The 16,768-nt window shown below is 40.1% G+C and overlaps 1 pseudogene; it reads left to right on the top strand.

Moving 5' to 3' along the window:
• Positions 1-8,780: 8,780 nt before the first annotated feature.
• On the top strand, positions 8,781-9,721 carry LOC110146645 (olfactory receptor 1J4-like; annotated as a pseudogene).
• The last annotated feature ends 7,047 nt before the right edge of the window (positions 9,722-16,768 follow it).

Here is a 16,768-nt window from a genome sequence, read left to right as displayed (position 1 = left end):
CCATGTATAGACACTAACATACAATATTTATTTTTCTCTTTACTCTGTATGTCAGACCCAGACACTTTGTAGACCCATCCACATCCCGGCAAATGGCACAATTTTGTTACATTTTGTGGCTGTATGATATTCTATTGTATATATGTGCCACATCTTCTGTATCCATTCCTCTGTCAATGGACATTTACTACAGTGTATAAAATAAATACTAAAGAGAATCTACTGTATAGCACAGGAAACTCTGCTCAATGCTCTGTGGTGGCCTAAATGGGAAGGAAATTCAAAAAAGAGGGGTATAGATATATATACATCTGGCAGATTCATTTTTCTGAGGTCAAAAAATATAACATTGTTATGCAACTATAGTCCAATAAATTTTTATTAAAAAGTTTCTTTGGAAAAGCAAATGCATTTTATTTTTTTGAAATCAAGATTCTGCTCTTTTCCTTGTAGTGTTCATGACTTTTGTGTCCTATTTAAGAATATGTTGCCTATCCCACGTTTACCAAAATTTTGTCCAACGTTTCTTCAAAATAGTTTTGTAGTTACAGTTCTTACACATTTGACCCATTCTGAGTTATGTTTTGCATGCGTGCAGCACAAGAGTCCATGTTCACTTAAGACATATTGATACTGAAGCATGCTGGCACCATTTATTGAAACACTATCCTTGCCACATTTAAATTGCCTTGGTGCATTGTAAACTATTTTTTTTTCCTGTTCTCTTTTTTTTTCATTTATTTTTATTAGTTGGAGGCTAATTACTTTACATCATTACAGTAGTTTTTGTCATACATTGAAATGAATTAGCCATGGATTTACATGTATTCCCCATCCCGGTCCCCCCTCCCACCTCCCTCTCCACCCGATCCCTCTGGGTCTTCCCAGTGCACCAGGCCCGAGCACTTATCTCATGCACCCAACCTGGGCTGGTGATCTGTTTCACCCTAGATAATATACATGTTTCGATGCTGTTCTCTTGAAACATCCCACCCTCGCCTTCTCCCAGAGTCCACAAGTCTGTTCTATACATCTGAGTCTCTCATTGTAAACTATTAATTGACTTTATGTGTATTGATCTATTTCAAAATTATTCACTGTTCTATTGATCTATATTCCTATTCTCATGCAATGACTTTTATTTTGCTTGCTATGGAGTATAAAAGTTTTGAAATTAGGTAAACTAAGTATGGCAGTTTCCTTTTCATTTTAAGATTTTTTTGTCTTCCCTTTTGCTTATATGTAATATTAAGAATCAGCTTCCGCAAGTAGGCTACTGATACATAGCCTTTGATTGCACTGACCCTAGAGATCAATTGGAGGAAAGACCTGGCTCCATAATGATATTGAGTTACCTAGTCTATGGGCAAAGTGTATCTGTATTCATCCTCTTTAAATTTACCATGAGTGTGTTTGTAGTTTTTAACATACCAGCACTTTGGTAAATTCATCCATAAAGCATATTTTGCTTTTTAAACTGTTTTAATTAGGATATTAAAATTTCAATTCTCAGTGCTCACTGCTAGGATATAAAGTATCATTGATTTTTGTTCTTTATTCATCAATCTGTAATCCTGCTACCTTGCAAAGCTCACTTAGTACAAATAGATTTGGAGAAAGATTTTTTGCTTTCTTTTCCCTCTTTTTGGCCTTCTTTGAGATTAGTTTATACTATTCATTTTATCTCTCTTATCGACATACTACATATATGTTTTTTTTTTGAGCATCAGGTTTTTACCCCTGTTTTTTCATCTTGTTGCTTTGTGTGTGCCTGCACTATGCAAGATGTAATATGTTTACCAACGTTATACAGAAACAGAAGACTAATTAGTATGTAACCAGTAGCTGGAGTGACATGCAAGGCTGTGATGATGTCCACAACTCTAGTGTGTTTGGGGTGTAAAGGTGGAAATCACAATGTTTGAAAGACTTGGATATTTGATACATGTATAAAATATTATGATGTAACTTTCCTCATTATTCACTTATTTCATTCCATAAGCTCTGACTTAGATGATTCCTTAGGTGAATGAAGACAGTATGGCTTTATTGTCTCTCTTACCATGGGCTTCCACCTAGACTTCCATTCTTCATGTATTTTCACGGACATTTTCACAGTTTGGTTGTTCTCTCTTTAAAGGAGCAAGCCACAGGCACGGGGAAACTAAGACAATGGAGCCTTTTAAAATGGGATGCTTTGGAGATAATAAAGTAACCTTGATTAGACAACTGACACAGGAGAAGATTTCAGGGTGTACTATAATATTTAATAAAATTTTACCTTATTGAAAAATTAGAGATTCTTTGTTAAAGAATCATTCAGTTAATTCAGCCAGAGAGTAACTAAAAATTTGAAAATGTATAAGATTAATGTATTGATGTTATATATATTCTATGCACTGATAAACAAAGACACAGACTTGCAAGTATTATTGCAATAAATTTATCTTAGGACAAGAAAGCTCTAAGATACCATGCAAAATAAATCCCATTTATGTAAATATATCCTAAAAGATGATGCTGTTAAACAGCTGCACTCAGTAAGCCAGCAAATTTGGAAAACTCGCCAGTGGCCCCAGGACTAGAAAAGGGGAATTTTTATTTCAATCCCAAAGAAAGGCAAGACCAAAGAATGTTAAAACTACAGTACAACTGCACTCGTTTCACATGCTAGCAAGATTATACTCAAAGCCACTCAAACTAGGCTTCAGCAGTATGTGAACCAAGAACTTCTGGAAGCCCAAGCTATATTTAGAAAAAGCAGAGGAACCAGAGATCAAATTGCCAACATCTATTGGATAATAGAAACATCAAGAGAATTACAGAAAAACAGCTACTCCTCTTTCACTGACTATGCTAAAGCCTTTGACTGTGTAGATCACAACAAACTGTGGAAAATGCTTCAAGAGATGGAAATACCAGAGAACCTCACCTGCCTCCTGAGAAACCTGTGTGCAGGTCAAGAAGCAATAGTTAGCATGGGACATAGAACAACCAACTAGTTCCAAATCGGGAAAGGAGTACATAAAGGCTGTATATTGTCACGGTGCTTATTTAATTTGTATGCAGAATGCATCATGGGAAATGCCAGACTGGATGAATCACCAGCTGGAATCAAGATTACCAGGAGAAATATCAACAACCTCACATAAGCAGATGACATCATTTTAATGGCAGAATTCGAAGAGGAACTAAGAGCTCTTGATGAGGGTAGAAGAAGAGAATGAAAAAGCTGGCTTAAAATTCAACATGCAAAATACAAAGATCATGGCATCCCGTCCCATTGCTTATGGCAAATAGATGGGGGAAAAATGGTAACAGTGACAGATTTCTTTTCTTAGGTTCAAAATTACTTCATTTGGTGACTGCAGTCATGAAAATTAAAGACACCGATCTTGGAAGAACAGCTATGACAAATCTACTTGGAATATTAAAAAACAGAGACATTACTGTTCTTAAAAGGTAATTTAGTCAAAGTATTGGTTTTCCAGTAGTCATGTACGGATGTGAGAGTTGGACCATAAAGAAGACTGAGTGCCGAATATTGATGCTTTCGAAATGTGGAGCTGGAGAAGACCCTTGAGAGTCCCTTGAACAGCAAGGAGGTTGCACCAGTCAATCCTAAAGGAAATCAACCCTGAATATTCGTTGGAAGGACTGATACTGAAGCTGAAACTCCAATACTTTGGCCACCTGATGCAAAGTCAACTCACTGGACAAGACCCTGATGCTTGGAAAGATTGAGGGCAGGAAAAGAAGGGGATAACAAAGAATGAGACTGTTGGATGGCATTACTGACTCAATGAACATGAGTCTGAGCAAACTTTGAAAGACAGCAAAAACAGGGAAGCCTGGCCAAGTGCAGTTCATGGGGTTGCAAAGAGTTGGACAGAGCTTAGGAACTGAAAACAACAAATGGAGTTGAACAACACTGGAGTTAAACAACAACTCCAGTATTCTTGCCTGGAGAATAAAAGAGGGGAAATACTTTGACTTTCTCATTTTATATTTTAATTTCTACCATGAAGCAGATTTACTTAAAAGGCAACAAACTAAGAAGGCATCGCGACTTGGGAGAATACTCCATTCTCACATCCCAAGCTTTGACTTAACTAGGGGAAACTTTAAGCTTGTAGGAAGGGTCAATAATGGGGTCTTTCCACATCTCATTTGGGCTCACACCCACAGGGCATCATCATAACATTCTTCCTAAAGACACCATTTTCTCAGCATTGGCCCTTAGGACCATGTGTGTCAGAGTTCCCTGGTCACAGAGTTCAAGAATGAGCATCGCTGGAGCTGGGATCTGGAATCTGCATCTTTAATAATCTCCCCAGGGCATTCTAGGGAACATCAAAGTTTAGGAACCACTGCTGTAGGGCATGTGTCCTGGAGGGAGAAACAAGTAAACTGAGCAATTAATACATGTTTAATGCATGTCTCTAGCCAAGAGCTTGGAGCCCTGTCCCCTTGGGTCCCCTCCCTGGTGGACAGAGCAGTCTTCACATTTCTGTTTCTGAAGTTGGTGAATTGAGGATCAAACTCCTTTTTCTCTGGTGCTTTTTCTCTGTGGGTGTTTCGGGACCACAGAAGTGGATCAATCTTGTCTCCAGGTGTCCTACACAGAAGCTGAGAAACCAGTTCTTACTCAAGGCAGCCCAATCGCCTGAGCATAAAATTCAGAGATGAACTGGGTCTCCTATGGCAATAGCAGGTGTGTATTAGTGTGTGTGTGTGTGTGTGTGTGTGTGTGTGTGTGTGTGTACACAGGTGCTCAGCACTTCTCTGTGCTCTTGCTTGTGATACTTTTTATTACTAGTTCTTAAAGATGAGGGGAGAAGGCATATCAGGGAGTATCTCTTCAACACCTCTTGGCAGCAACTGTTTTTATTTTGGATTAGACAACTCTTTAACAAGAGGATTTTGTTGAATAAGGAGGTTATTTGAGGATGATAAATATGAGTAGTAGGGGAGTGATCAGACCATCGTGATTACCTGGGTCGTGAAGATCTTTTTTGTACAGTTCCTCTGTGTATTCTTGCCACCCCTTCTTAATATCTTCTGCTTCTGTTAGGTCTAAACCATTTCTGTCCTTTATCTAACCCATCTTTGCATGAAATGTTCCCTTGGTATCTTTAATTTTCTTGAAGAAATCTCTAGTCTTTCCCATTCTGTTTTCCTCTATTTTTCTTTGCATTGATCACTGAGGAAGGGTTTCTTATCTCTCTTTGCTATTCTTTGGAACTCTACATTCAAATGGGAATATTGTTCCTTTTCTCCTTTGCTTTTCACTTCTCTTCTTCTCACAGTTATTTGTAAGGCCTCCTCAGACAGCCATTTTGCTTTTTTGCATTTCTTTTCCATGGGGATGGTCTTAATCCTTGTCTCCTGTACAATGTCATGAACCTCTGTCCATAGTTCATCAGGCACTCTGTCTATCAGATCTAATCCCTTAAATCTATTTCTCACTTCCACTGTATAATCATAAGGGATTTGATTTAGGTCATACCTGAATGGTCTAGTGGTTTTCCCTACTTTCTTCAATTTAAGTCTGCATTTGGCAATAAGGAGTTCATGATCTGAGCCACAGTCAGCTCCTGGTCTTGTTTTTGCTAACTGTATAGAGCTTCTCCATCTTTGGTTGCAAAGAATATAATAAATCTGATTTCGGTGTTGACCATTTGGTCAGATAATCATGATGGTGTGATCACTCACCTAGAGCCAGATGTCCTGGAATGTGAAGTCAAGTGGGCCTTAGAAAGCATCACTATGAACAAAGCTAGTGGAGGTGATGGAATCCCAGGTGAGCTATTTCAAATCCTGAAAGATGATACTGTGAAAGTGCTGCACTCAATATGCCAGCAAATTTGGAAAACGCGCAGTGGCCACATGACTGGAAAAGGTCAGTTTTCATTCCAATCCCAACGAAAGGCAATGCCAAAGAGTGCTCAAACTACTGCACAGTTATGCTCGTCTCACATGCTAGTAAAGTAATGCTCAAAATTCTCCAAGTCATGCTTCAACAGTTCGTGAACCATGAACTTACAGATGTTCAAGCTGATTTTAGAAAAAGCAGAGGAACCAGAGATCAAATTGCCAACATCCGCTGGATCACTGAAAAAAAAAAGAGAGTTTCAGAAATACATCTACTTCTGCTTTAATGACTATGCCAAAGCCTTTGACTGTGTGGATCACAACAAACTGTGGAAAATTCTGAAAGAGATGGGAATAGCAGACCACGTGACCTGCCTCTTGAGAAACCTGTATTCAGGTCAGGAAGCAACAGTTAGAACTGGACATGGCACAACAGACTGGTTCCAAATAGGAAAAGGAGTACGTCAAGGCTGTATATTGTACCCTGCTTATTTAACTTATATGCAGAGTACATCATGAGAAACGCTGGGCTGGAAGAAGCACAAGCTGGAATCAAGATTGCTGGGAGAAATATCAATAACCTCAGATATGCAGACGAGACCACCCTTATGGCAGAAAGTGAAGAGGAACTAAAAAGCCTCTTGATGAAAGTGAAGGAGAAGAGTGAAAACATTGGCTTAAAGCTCAACATTCAGAAAACTAAGATCATGGCATCTGGTCCCATCACTTCATGGCAAATAGATGGTGAAATGGTGGAAACAGTGGCTGAGTTTATTTTTTGGGCTCCAAAATCACTGCAGATGGTGATTGTAGCCATGAAATTAAAAGACACTTACTCCTTGGAAGGAAAGATATGACCAACATAGGTAGAATATTAAAAAGCAGAGACATTACCTTGCCAACAAAGGTCTGTCTAGTCAAAGCTATGGTTTTTCCAGTGGTCATGTACGGATGTGAGAGTTGGACTGTAAAGAAAGCTGAGCACTGAAGAATTGATGCTTTTGAACTGTGGTGTTGAAGAAGACTCTTGAGAGTCCATTGGGCTGCAAGGAGATCCAACCACCCCATCCTAAAGGAGATCAGTCCTGGGTGTTCATTGGAAGGACTGAGGCTGAAGGTGAAACTCCAATACTTTGGTCACCTCGTGCGAAGAGTTGACTCATTGGAAAAGACCCTGATGTTGGGAGGGATTGGGGGCAGGAGGAGAAGGGGGCAACAGAGGATGAGATGGCTGGATGGCATCACCAACTCGATGGACATGAGTTTGAGTAAACTGCGGGAGTTGGTGATGGACAGGGAGGCCTGGCATGCTGCGATTCATGGGGTCGCAAAGAGTTGGACACGACTGAGTGACTGAACTGAACTGAAATATGAGTACTAGTATGAAAGTGAAAGAGGAAAGTGAAAAAGTTGGCTTCAAGCTTAACATTCAGAAAACTAAGATCATGGCATCTGGTCCCATCACTTCATGGCAAATAGATGGGGAAACAGTGGAAATAGTGAGAGACTTTATTTTTGGGCTCCAAAATCACTGCAGATGATGATTGCAGCCATGAAATTAAAAGACACTAACTCCTTGGAAGGACAGTTGTGACGAACCTAGATGGCATATTGAAAAACAGAGACATTACTTTGTCAACAAAGGTCTGTCTAGTCAAGGTTATGGTTTTTCCAGTAGTTATGTATGGATATGAGTGCTGGACTATAAAGAAAGCTGAGCACAAAAGCATTGATGCTTTCGAACTGTGATGTTGGAGAAGACTCTTGAGAGTCCCTTAGACTGCAAGGAGATCCAACCAGTCCATCCTAAAGGAAATCAGTCCTGGGTGTTCATTGGAAGGACTGATGTTGAAGCTTAAACTCCAATACTTTGGCCACCTGATGCAAAGACCTGACTCATTTGAAAAGACCCTGATGCTAGGAAAGATTGAGGGCAGGAGGAGAAGGGGACGACAGAGGATAGATGGTTGAATGGCATCACTAACTCAGTGGACATGGTTTTGGGTGAACTCTGGGAGTTGGTGATGGACAGGGAGGCCTGGTGTGCTGCAGTTCATGGGGTTGCAAAGAGTCGGGCATTACTGAAAGACTGAACTGAACTGAACTGAAACTGCTATAAAGTACTATAACTGCCAGTAATATTTTTACTTCATAGAGCAGTGATATTGCAAGATTGATCTCTAAGTTCAGTTGACAGTTAAGCGTCTTTCTTTAACACTTATACATAATGGATCTGACTATTTGCTTATTTATTTTTAAAGAAATTTTTTCATGTGGATCATTTTTTAAATTCTTTGCTGAATTTGTTACCACATTGTTTTGTTTCATGTTTTGGTTTTTAGCCATAAGGCATGTGATATCTTTATACCCGGAACAGGGATTGAACCCACACCCCCTGACTTGCAAGGTGAAGTCTTAAGCACTGAACTGCCAGGAAATTCCTTGGCTGTGTATTTTTTATCCAGTTTCCTTTAAGAATTCGTTAATGAAACGTTGTCCTTATACTTTACATATGAAAGGACTTTGAATTCAGATTTCAATACGTCAATATGTCAAAGCCTGAAGGTCTAAACCTTATGATTATATGTACAGAAAAAGAAGAGATATTAGGGAGGTTTTTAACTTACTATTTCTCTGCTAAGACAGTGTGACATTTTCTGTTTACTGAGGTGATGGAAAAATGCCACTGAGCCAGTATCTCGTTTGTATAAAATTCTCTTCTTGGTTGGTAAATTCTCTCATTATACATGGTAATACCATTCATCTTAGGGGTTTTTGCAAGGACAAAGCAATGCAGACAGACACTAACATATACACCAACAGAAAGTACTCATTTATATATACCTGCTGCGATCAAAATATACTTCTTTCACTCTCCTTTCATTCCCAGCAGACAAGAGAGGAGCATGAAGAGGGAGAATCAGAGCAGCATGTCTGAGTTCCTCCTCCTGGGGCTCCCTATTTGGCCAGAGCAGCAGGGGGTGTTCTTTGCCCTGTTCCTTAACATGCACCTGACCATGGTGCTGGGCAATTTGCTCATCATCCTGCTTATCAGGCTAGACGCTCGCCTCCACACCTCGATGTACTTCTTTCTCAGCCACTTGGCCCTCACTGACATCTCCTTTTCATCTGTCACTGTCCCTAAAGTGCTGATAAACATACAGACTAAAGTCAATCCATCCCCTATGCAGGATGCATAACACAGATGTATTTTTTCATATTTTTCACTGGTCTGGATGATTTCCTACTCACCTTGATGGCCTATGATCGGTACGTGGCCATCTGTCACCCTCTCCACTACAGCACCATCATGGGACAGGGGCTGTGCACCTTACTAGTAACTGTATCCTGAATTCTCTCCTGTGCCAATGCCCTGTGTCACACGCTCCTCCTGACCCGGCTGTCCTTTTGTGCTGACCACACTATCCCCCATTTCTTCTGTGACCTTGATGCCCTGCTGAAGCTCTCCTGCTCAGACACATCCCTCAATGAGCTGGCCATTTTCACAGCAGGAGTGGCCGTCATCATCCTCCCACTAGTGTACATCTTAATCTCTTATGGATGCTTTGGGGCCACCATCCTGAAGGTCCCCTCCTCCAAGGGGATCTGCAAAGCATTGTCCACATGTGGCTCTCACCTCTCTGTGGTGTCTCTGTATTATGGAACAATTATTGGGCTGTATATTTCCCCCTCATCCAGCAGGTCCAGGGACAAGAGCACCATTGCTTCTGTGATGTACACAGTGGTCGCTCCACTGCTGAACCCCTTCATTTATAGCCTAAGGAACAGGGACATGACGGGGGCCCTGGAGAGACTCTTGCACAGGGCAAAAGTCTTGTCTCAATGATGTTTGCTCATCTTTGTAACTGCCACGTGTGTTCACACAAGCCCCAGATCCTACACCACTAGATTTGAGCCTGCAAGAAATGAATACTCAATGAATGTTTGACCCCTTGATTGCATTCTGTTAGTTATTGTTCCCTTACAGTTTATTAGTATGAATTATGGATTCTGAGTAGATATTATTAATTTTTGATCTTATGACAGCTGGTCATACTTTTGTCTCTAGTCTTATTTCTCAGGAATTTATTAGTTCTTTTAAAAACCTATCTATTAAAAAATTTTTAAAAAACCTATCTATTGAGCTAAAATTGTCATATACACATTGTATATGTTTGTTGTGCATGTTTGATATTTTGATGTATATACATTGTGAAATAACCACTGCAATCAAGTTCACATATTCATCATCATTCATTATCAGTTTAATCCATTTGTGTGTGTGTCTATTAAGAAGATATAATTTATTATCCACTCTACTCGTAAATATGAAGCATACAGTATGTGTGTGTTTGTTAAATAGTCATATCCCACTCTTTGTGACCCCATGGGCTGTAGCCCACCAGGTTCCTCTGTCCATGAAATTCTCAGGCAAAAATACTGGAGTGGGTTGCCATTCCCTTCTCCAGGGGATCTCCCCAACCCAAGGATCAAACCCAGGTCTCCTGCATTGCAGGCAGATTCTTTACCATCTGAGCCACCAGGAAAGCCATACAATATAGTACGTTTAACTTTAGTCCTCATGCCATACTTTGGACCTCCCAAGAAGTACATCTGCATAACTGGAACTTTGTACATTATGACAAGTGAAATAAGTCAAATTAAAAAAAACCAATATTTCATGATCTCACTTATATATGGAATCTCATATAGTCAAATTCATAGAAGCAGAGAACAGAATAGTGGTTCCTAGAGGATGGAGCGAAAGAAATGGGGTGCTTATGACCTGCTGGAAGATACTGTCTAACAAGGCTCCCACAGAATAGAAAGCTTGGGTTTTGTAATGTATCTCCTTTCCTTTCCTCACTTCCTCTTCAGCGTTCTTTTCAGTTTTTCTTGGTGGTGGTAATGATGGTGGATCAGGAGAAGAAACTGTATAGTAGCCTTTATTGCTCCAGGAAACAATCTACAGTTAAGAGTTCAGGTCCTCCACCTTAGGACTCAAAGCTTGTTCTTGATTTAGAAACACTGAAACAAAGTCTATGGACTTTTCTGACTGCATGTGTGAGTTTCAAGAAGATACCTGCTCAGTTCAGACTGGGACTGGAGTCTTTGGTTGCCCACACTGAATTTGGAGCATGTCACATTCAATGTCAAAATCTGTCTCCCAGAAACTCATTTGTACTCAGTTTAGTGAACCTAGGTTCGTGTTACAAGCCAAGTAATCTATTTTCTTTGACATCCAGTGAAGGATTGCATAGTTTTGTTTGTTAAATGACAATTGTTTGTTAAATGACAGGCTGCAGTCATTTAAGGACAAACATGATCAAGCTCAGCACCACATAGCTGTAAGAGGAGAGTATTTGGGGAAAACAGAGCTCATGGCAGTTGTATCTGCCATAGGGTATGGCCTCAGACAACTCAATTAACTTCTCTAAATATCAATTTCTCTTCTGTAAATTAAAATATTATAAAATATTTAATATATTTTTGATTAAAAAATTAAATACTAAATTTGGTCAACATTACAATTGACCAAGAATAATCAATATTAGCTTTCCCTACCGATTCATCAGAGGTGAATTTTGGAGGAGAACTTGCATAAGTATTCCTGAATTATGCTGACTTGGAATCATGGAATAGAGACTATATTCCCAATACAACGGTAATCTGCTGTCCTAAAGACATAGTTACACATCTTGACTGATGGGGCTAGAACCAAATGGCTAAGAAGCAATGGATAAGTTGGTGGCTGAGTAGATGAGGAAAGAGATCAGAAGAGTATCTTACTCTCTACTTGTTTAGCATTCACTCAGAGAGTGATCCTTGACCTGGAGCGGATGGGCTCATGTTCAGTCGTGTCTGACTCTTTGTGAGTAGCCTATGGACTGTAGCCCACCAGGCTCCTCTGTCCATGGGACTTTTCAGGCAAGAATACTGGAGTGAGTTGCCACTCCTTCTCCAGGGGTTCCTCCCAACCCAGGAATCGGACCTGCATCTCCTGTGTCTCCTGCATCGCAGGCAGATTCTTTCCCAGCTGAGCCATTAGAGAAACCCCTGGAGCTGATGAAGCTGCTAGTCAACACCCCAGTTTCCTTTGTGGGAGGACAAATGTGTCTCTACCCCAACCCTGGGCAATGAAGCTGCAGACGTGGAGTTACTGCGTCTGCAGGCTTAGTATTCTCCAGCTCCAGAAGCCAAACCTGAACAGAGCTGAGGACTTTCGTGCTGTCCTAGAGAAACGATGCTGTGTGTGACCTGGACACACCCATCAGTTCCTGGCTCAGCATCCCTGTTAGCACTGGAGTTCTGTTTTTGGATCCCTGATCTTCTGCCTGGTTGTCTCTGGCCCATTCCCTAAAGAGGTCATTGATGTTCTTCACATTTTTGGTCATGTGTGGGTGACAGTGCTCTAAATGGATTTTCTCTCTTGGACTGTGGACAGTCCAAGGCAAGCTGGTATGTGCCATATTGATTTGGTTATGTATATAAAACTTCTGAAAATCTCTCTGAAAGTAGAACTTTGCTTGGAGCATTTTCTCTCAACCATGCTAGGGCTATCTACACTGTAATAGTCTTAAGTGAGAGAGAGAATAAGTTTCTGACTACCTGCTTTTTTATAAAAGGACTCCAAGCAAGAGGAAGGCAGGTACACTGAATAGTAAAGGGGTGACCAGAAACTTCATCACCCACCCATGAACAGATCCCAATTAAAAACACTTCTTACTCACATTACACTACCAAAATGCAGAGTTAGAAATGACTTGTAATCCAGTGTGAATTGTTTTAATGTCAATATCACATTAACCTTATTTAAATTGGGGACCTAAAATAATTGAGTGTTGAACTTAAAGGTTGGGGTCTGGATGATAGGATGTATCAGGAGATAAATAAGTTTGTAAATTTTAATACAGTGATAACTATTCTGGTTTCGGTGAACCCAGTCTCGTCTCCTAGTCTGTCTGGGACCTGTAGGATAAATGTAAATCCAGCCACCTAGCAGGGTTCCTATGTGCACTGCATTGTTACTGGATTAAGATTACCTGAGGGTCAGAATGAGTAGAGAAGGTGAGCTGATGGGGGCCAGTGTGAGCAGCAGGTTCAGGGTATCAGAGGGGTCATGGATGGCAAGGTTGGTTGGATGCTGTGTTCAATAATCTCACATCCCAGCCCTTGTCATGTCCATGTGATCTGTGAGCATGAGCTTTAGAACCCTGCCAGAGATGCTTTTCCTGAAAGAGCCAATCATGAAGGGCAGAAGATATTTTCTTGCTGATTCGAAGGAGAGAAAGAAGGCTAGAGGTTAATAGTTCGGTGAGACTAGGCTATCAGTTCCCCATAGACTGCAAAATAACAGATGTCAAGAGAATGAAAGGAGAGTCATCGATAAGAAGATGGGACAGAAGGACTCTGGGGCTTCAATAGCTCCAGCTCTGATTATTTGAGAAGGTCCTCCTCATAGCCATCCTCTGTGTCTGCATCTCTATTCCTGACCTGAAAATAGGTTCATCTACACCATTTTTCTAGATTCCACATATATGCATTAATATATGAATTTGTTTTTCTCTTTCTGACTTACTTCATTCCATATGACATGCCAGACTCTGTGTGCGTCCACATCTCTACAAATGAACCAATTTTGTTCCATTTTATGGCTGAGTAGTATTCCATTGTGTATATGTACTACATCTTCCTTACCCATAAACCTGTCATTGAACATTAAGGTTGTTTCTGTGTCCTGACTATTGTAAATAGTGCTGCAATGAATGAATTGGGAGATTAGGATTGACACATATACATTACCATGTGTAAAATAAGTAGCTTGTGAGGACAGGCTGTATGCACAGGGAGCTCAGCGATGAACTAGAGGGGTGGGAGGAAGGTCCAAGATGGGGGGGATATATGTATACATATAACTGATACACTTGATTATATAGCAGAAAGTAACACAACGTTATAGAGCAACCATGCCTCATTACAAAAAAGGGAAAGAAAGAAAGCCCCTCTCACCGAGTCAAGGACTCCTAGAGAGACTATCTGGAAAGGAGATCTCAAGAGAACAGAAGCCCCACCTCCAATCAGCAAAGAAATGGAATCGTCAAGTACTAAGATGAGGCGTGCTGCTTGAAATGATTCACATTTGTGCCTTCCACTGCTGAAGGCTGGGAGAGTTTGATTCCATGAAGGATGCTCAGTAATTAAAATTAATTAATTAATTAATTTTTTCCCATTTATTTTTTATTAGTTGGAGGCTAATTACTTTACAATATTGTAGTGGTTTTTGTCGTACATTGACATGAATCAGCCATGGATTTACATGTATTCCCCATCCCGATAGGTATTATGAGACATTTTAAGACAGACTGATTCTGAGAAACAAACTGCTTTGGGGAGGGGTTTTAGGTAGCCAGTGGACTCCTGGTCACACCAGGGGAGTGTGAGGAGTCAAAATTATACGGTCGTTATTTTTTTTCCATTTATTTTTATTAGTTGGAGGCTAATTACTTTACATCATTGCAGTGGTTTTTGTCATACATTGAAATGAATTAGCCATGGATTTACATGTATTCCCCATCCCAATCCCCCCTCCCACCTCCCTCTCCACCCGATCCCTCTGGGTCTTCCCAGTGCACCAGGCCCGAGCACTTGTCTCATGCACCCAACCTGGGCTGGTGATCTGTTTCACCCTAGATAATATACATGTTTCAATGCTGTTCTCTTGAAACATCCCACCCTCGCCTTCTCCCAGAGTCCACAAGTCTGTTCTATACATCTGAGTCTCTTTTTCTGTTTTGCATATAGGGTTATCGTTACCATCTTTCTAAATTCCATATATATGTGTTAGTATACTGTAATGGTCTTTATCTTTCTGGCTTACTTCGCTCTGTATAATGGGCTCGTTTCATCCATCTCATTAGAACTGATTCAAGTGAATTCTTTTTACCGCTGAGTAATATTCCATGGTATATATGTACCACAGCTTCCTCATCCATGCGTCTGCTGATGGGCATCTACGTTGCTTCCATGTCCTGGCTCTTATAAACAGTGCTGTGATGAACATTGGGGTGCCCGTGTCTCTTTCAGATCTGGTTTCCTCTGTGTTTATGCCCAGAAGTGGGATTACTGTGTCATATGGCAGTTCTATTTCCAGCTTTTTAAGAAATCTCCACACTGTTCTCCATAGTGGCTGTACTAGTTTGCATTCCCACCAACAGTGTAAGAGGGTTCCCTTTTCTCCACACCCTCTCCAGCATTTATTGCTTGTAGACTTTTGGATAGCAGCCATCCTGACTGGCGTATAATGGTACCTCTTTGTGGTTTTGATTTGCATTTCTCTGATAATGAGTGATGTTGAGCATCTTTTCATGTGTTTGTTAGCCATCTGTATGTCTTCCTTGGAGAAATGTCTGTTTAGTTCTTTGGCCCATTTTTTGATTGGGTCATTTATTTTTCTGGAGTTGAGCTGGAGGAGTTGCTTGTATATTTTTGAGATTAATCCTTTGTCTGTTTCTTTGTTTGCTATTATTTTCTCCCAATCTGAGGGCTGTCTTTTCACCTTGCTTACAGTTTCCTTTGTTGTGCAAAAGCTTTTAAGTTTCATTAGGTCCCATTTGTTTATTTTTGCTTTTATTTCTAAAATTCTGGGATGTGGGTCACAGAGGATCCTGCTGTGATTTATATCGGAGAGTGTTTTACCTATGTTCTCCTCTAGGAGTTTTATAGTTTCTGGTCTTACATTTATATCTTTAATCCATTTTGAGTTTATTTTTGTGTATGGTGTTAGAAAGTGTTCTAGTTTCATTCTTTTACAGGTGGTTGACCAGTTTTCCCAGCACCACTTGTTAAAGAGGTTGTCTTTTTTCCATTGTATATCCTTGCCTCCTTTGTCGAAGATAAGGTGACCATAGGTTCGTGGATTTATCTCTGGGCTTTCTATTCTGTTCCATTGATCTATATTTCTGTCTTTGTGCCAGTATACGGTTGTTATTTTTAACAATAATATTTTTAATGTGTTTAAGATTCTTAAAGGCAGAAGAAAACTTAGGTGCCCATAAAAATGTTGCCTTTTTTTTTTTTCTATCTCTGCAATTGTTGAAGCTGTGGTGCCCCTTTTAGATCTGAAGACAAACCTGAAGGTAAATAAGGATAAGTTTGTGGTGTTCACTCCTTCAGGTCCCACAAAAGATGCTTGGCATTGAACATTTTGGCCCGTAAGTAAGATGAAGAGGCAGCCCATGGAACTCAATCATCTTTCCTGGTTGAAATTTTGGCAAACCATGGAATGTAAAGTAACCATCCATCATGGAAACCTAAACACTGAAATATCGGTCTTCTGTCAGGGAAGTGTTTACCTATTTTGTGTTTCCTAGAATGGACTTGTATTCTTTATTTTTTTTGTCCAAACCTCCACTTAGTGCTGTAAACAGAGAGATGACCCCCAATTTTTATGACTGACAAATTAACAACCTGGAATGAAAGTGTCATGAAAGCATGAACAATCTCCTATTCAGGGTTCTATTCCCAGAACTTATTAAACCTCCCCCCACATAGTAGGTGTCTGGTATATATTTGTTTAATGAATGGATTTCAAAGAAAAGATTTTTATACCTTTTCAGTGAAAGAGGGATGAAGATTGAGGATGATGCTAATAATGATAGCCATCATTTATTAAAAACATCTGATTATGAGCCAGTATACTACACACATTTTGTAGCTTATCTTAGTTAACCCTCCAAGTCACATTATTAAATAGAGATTATATTTCCATTTTATCGATGAGAAGTCTAAGGTTCAGCGAAGTTAAGTAACTTTTACGACTATTGTGTGGCAGATCAAAACTGAAGCCAAGTTTGACTCGTCTATGTCTTTTCACTGAAAGTTACTATCACTAGTG

This window comes from Odocoileus virginianus, chromosome 2, assembly GCF_023699985.2.
Source record: "Odocoileus virginianus isolate 20LAN1187 ecotype Illinois chromosome 2, Ovbor_1.2, whole genome shotgun sequence".
Classification (NCBI taxonomy): domain Eukaryota; kingdom Metazoa; phylum Chordata; class Mammalia; order Artiodactyla; family Cervidae; genus Odocoileus; species Odocoileus virginianus.
This window is presented reverse-complemented; position numbering and strand designations above follow the sequence as displayed.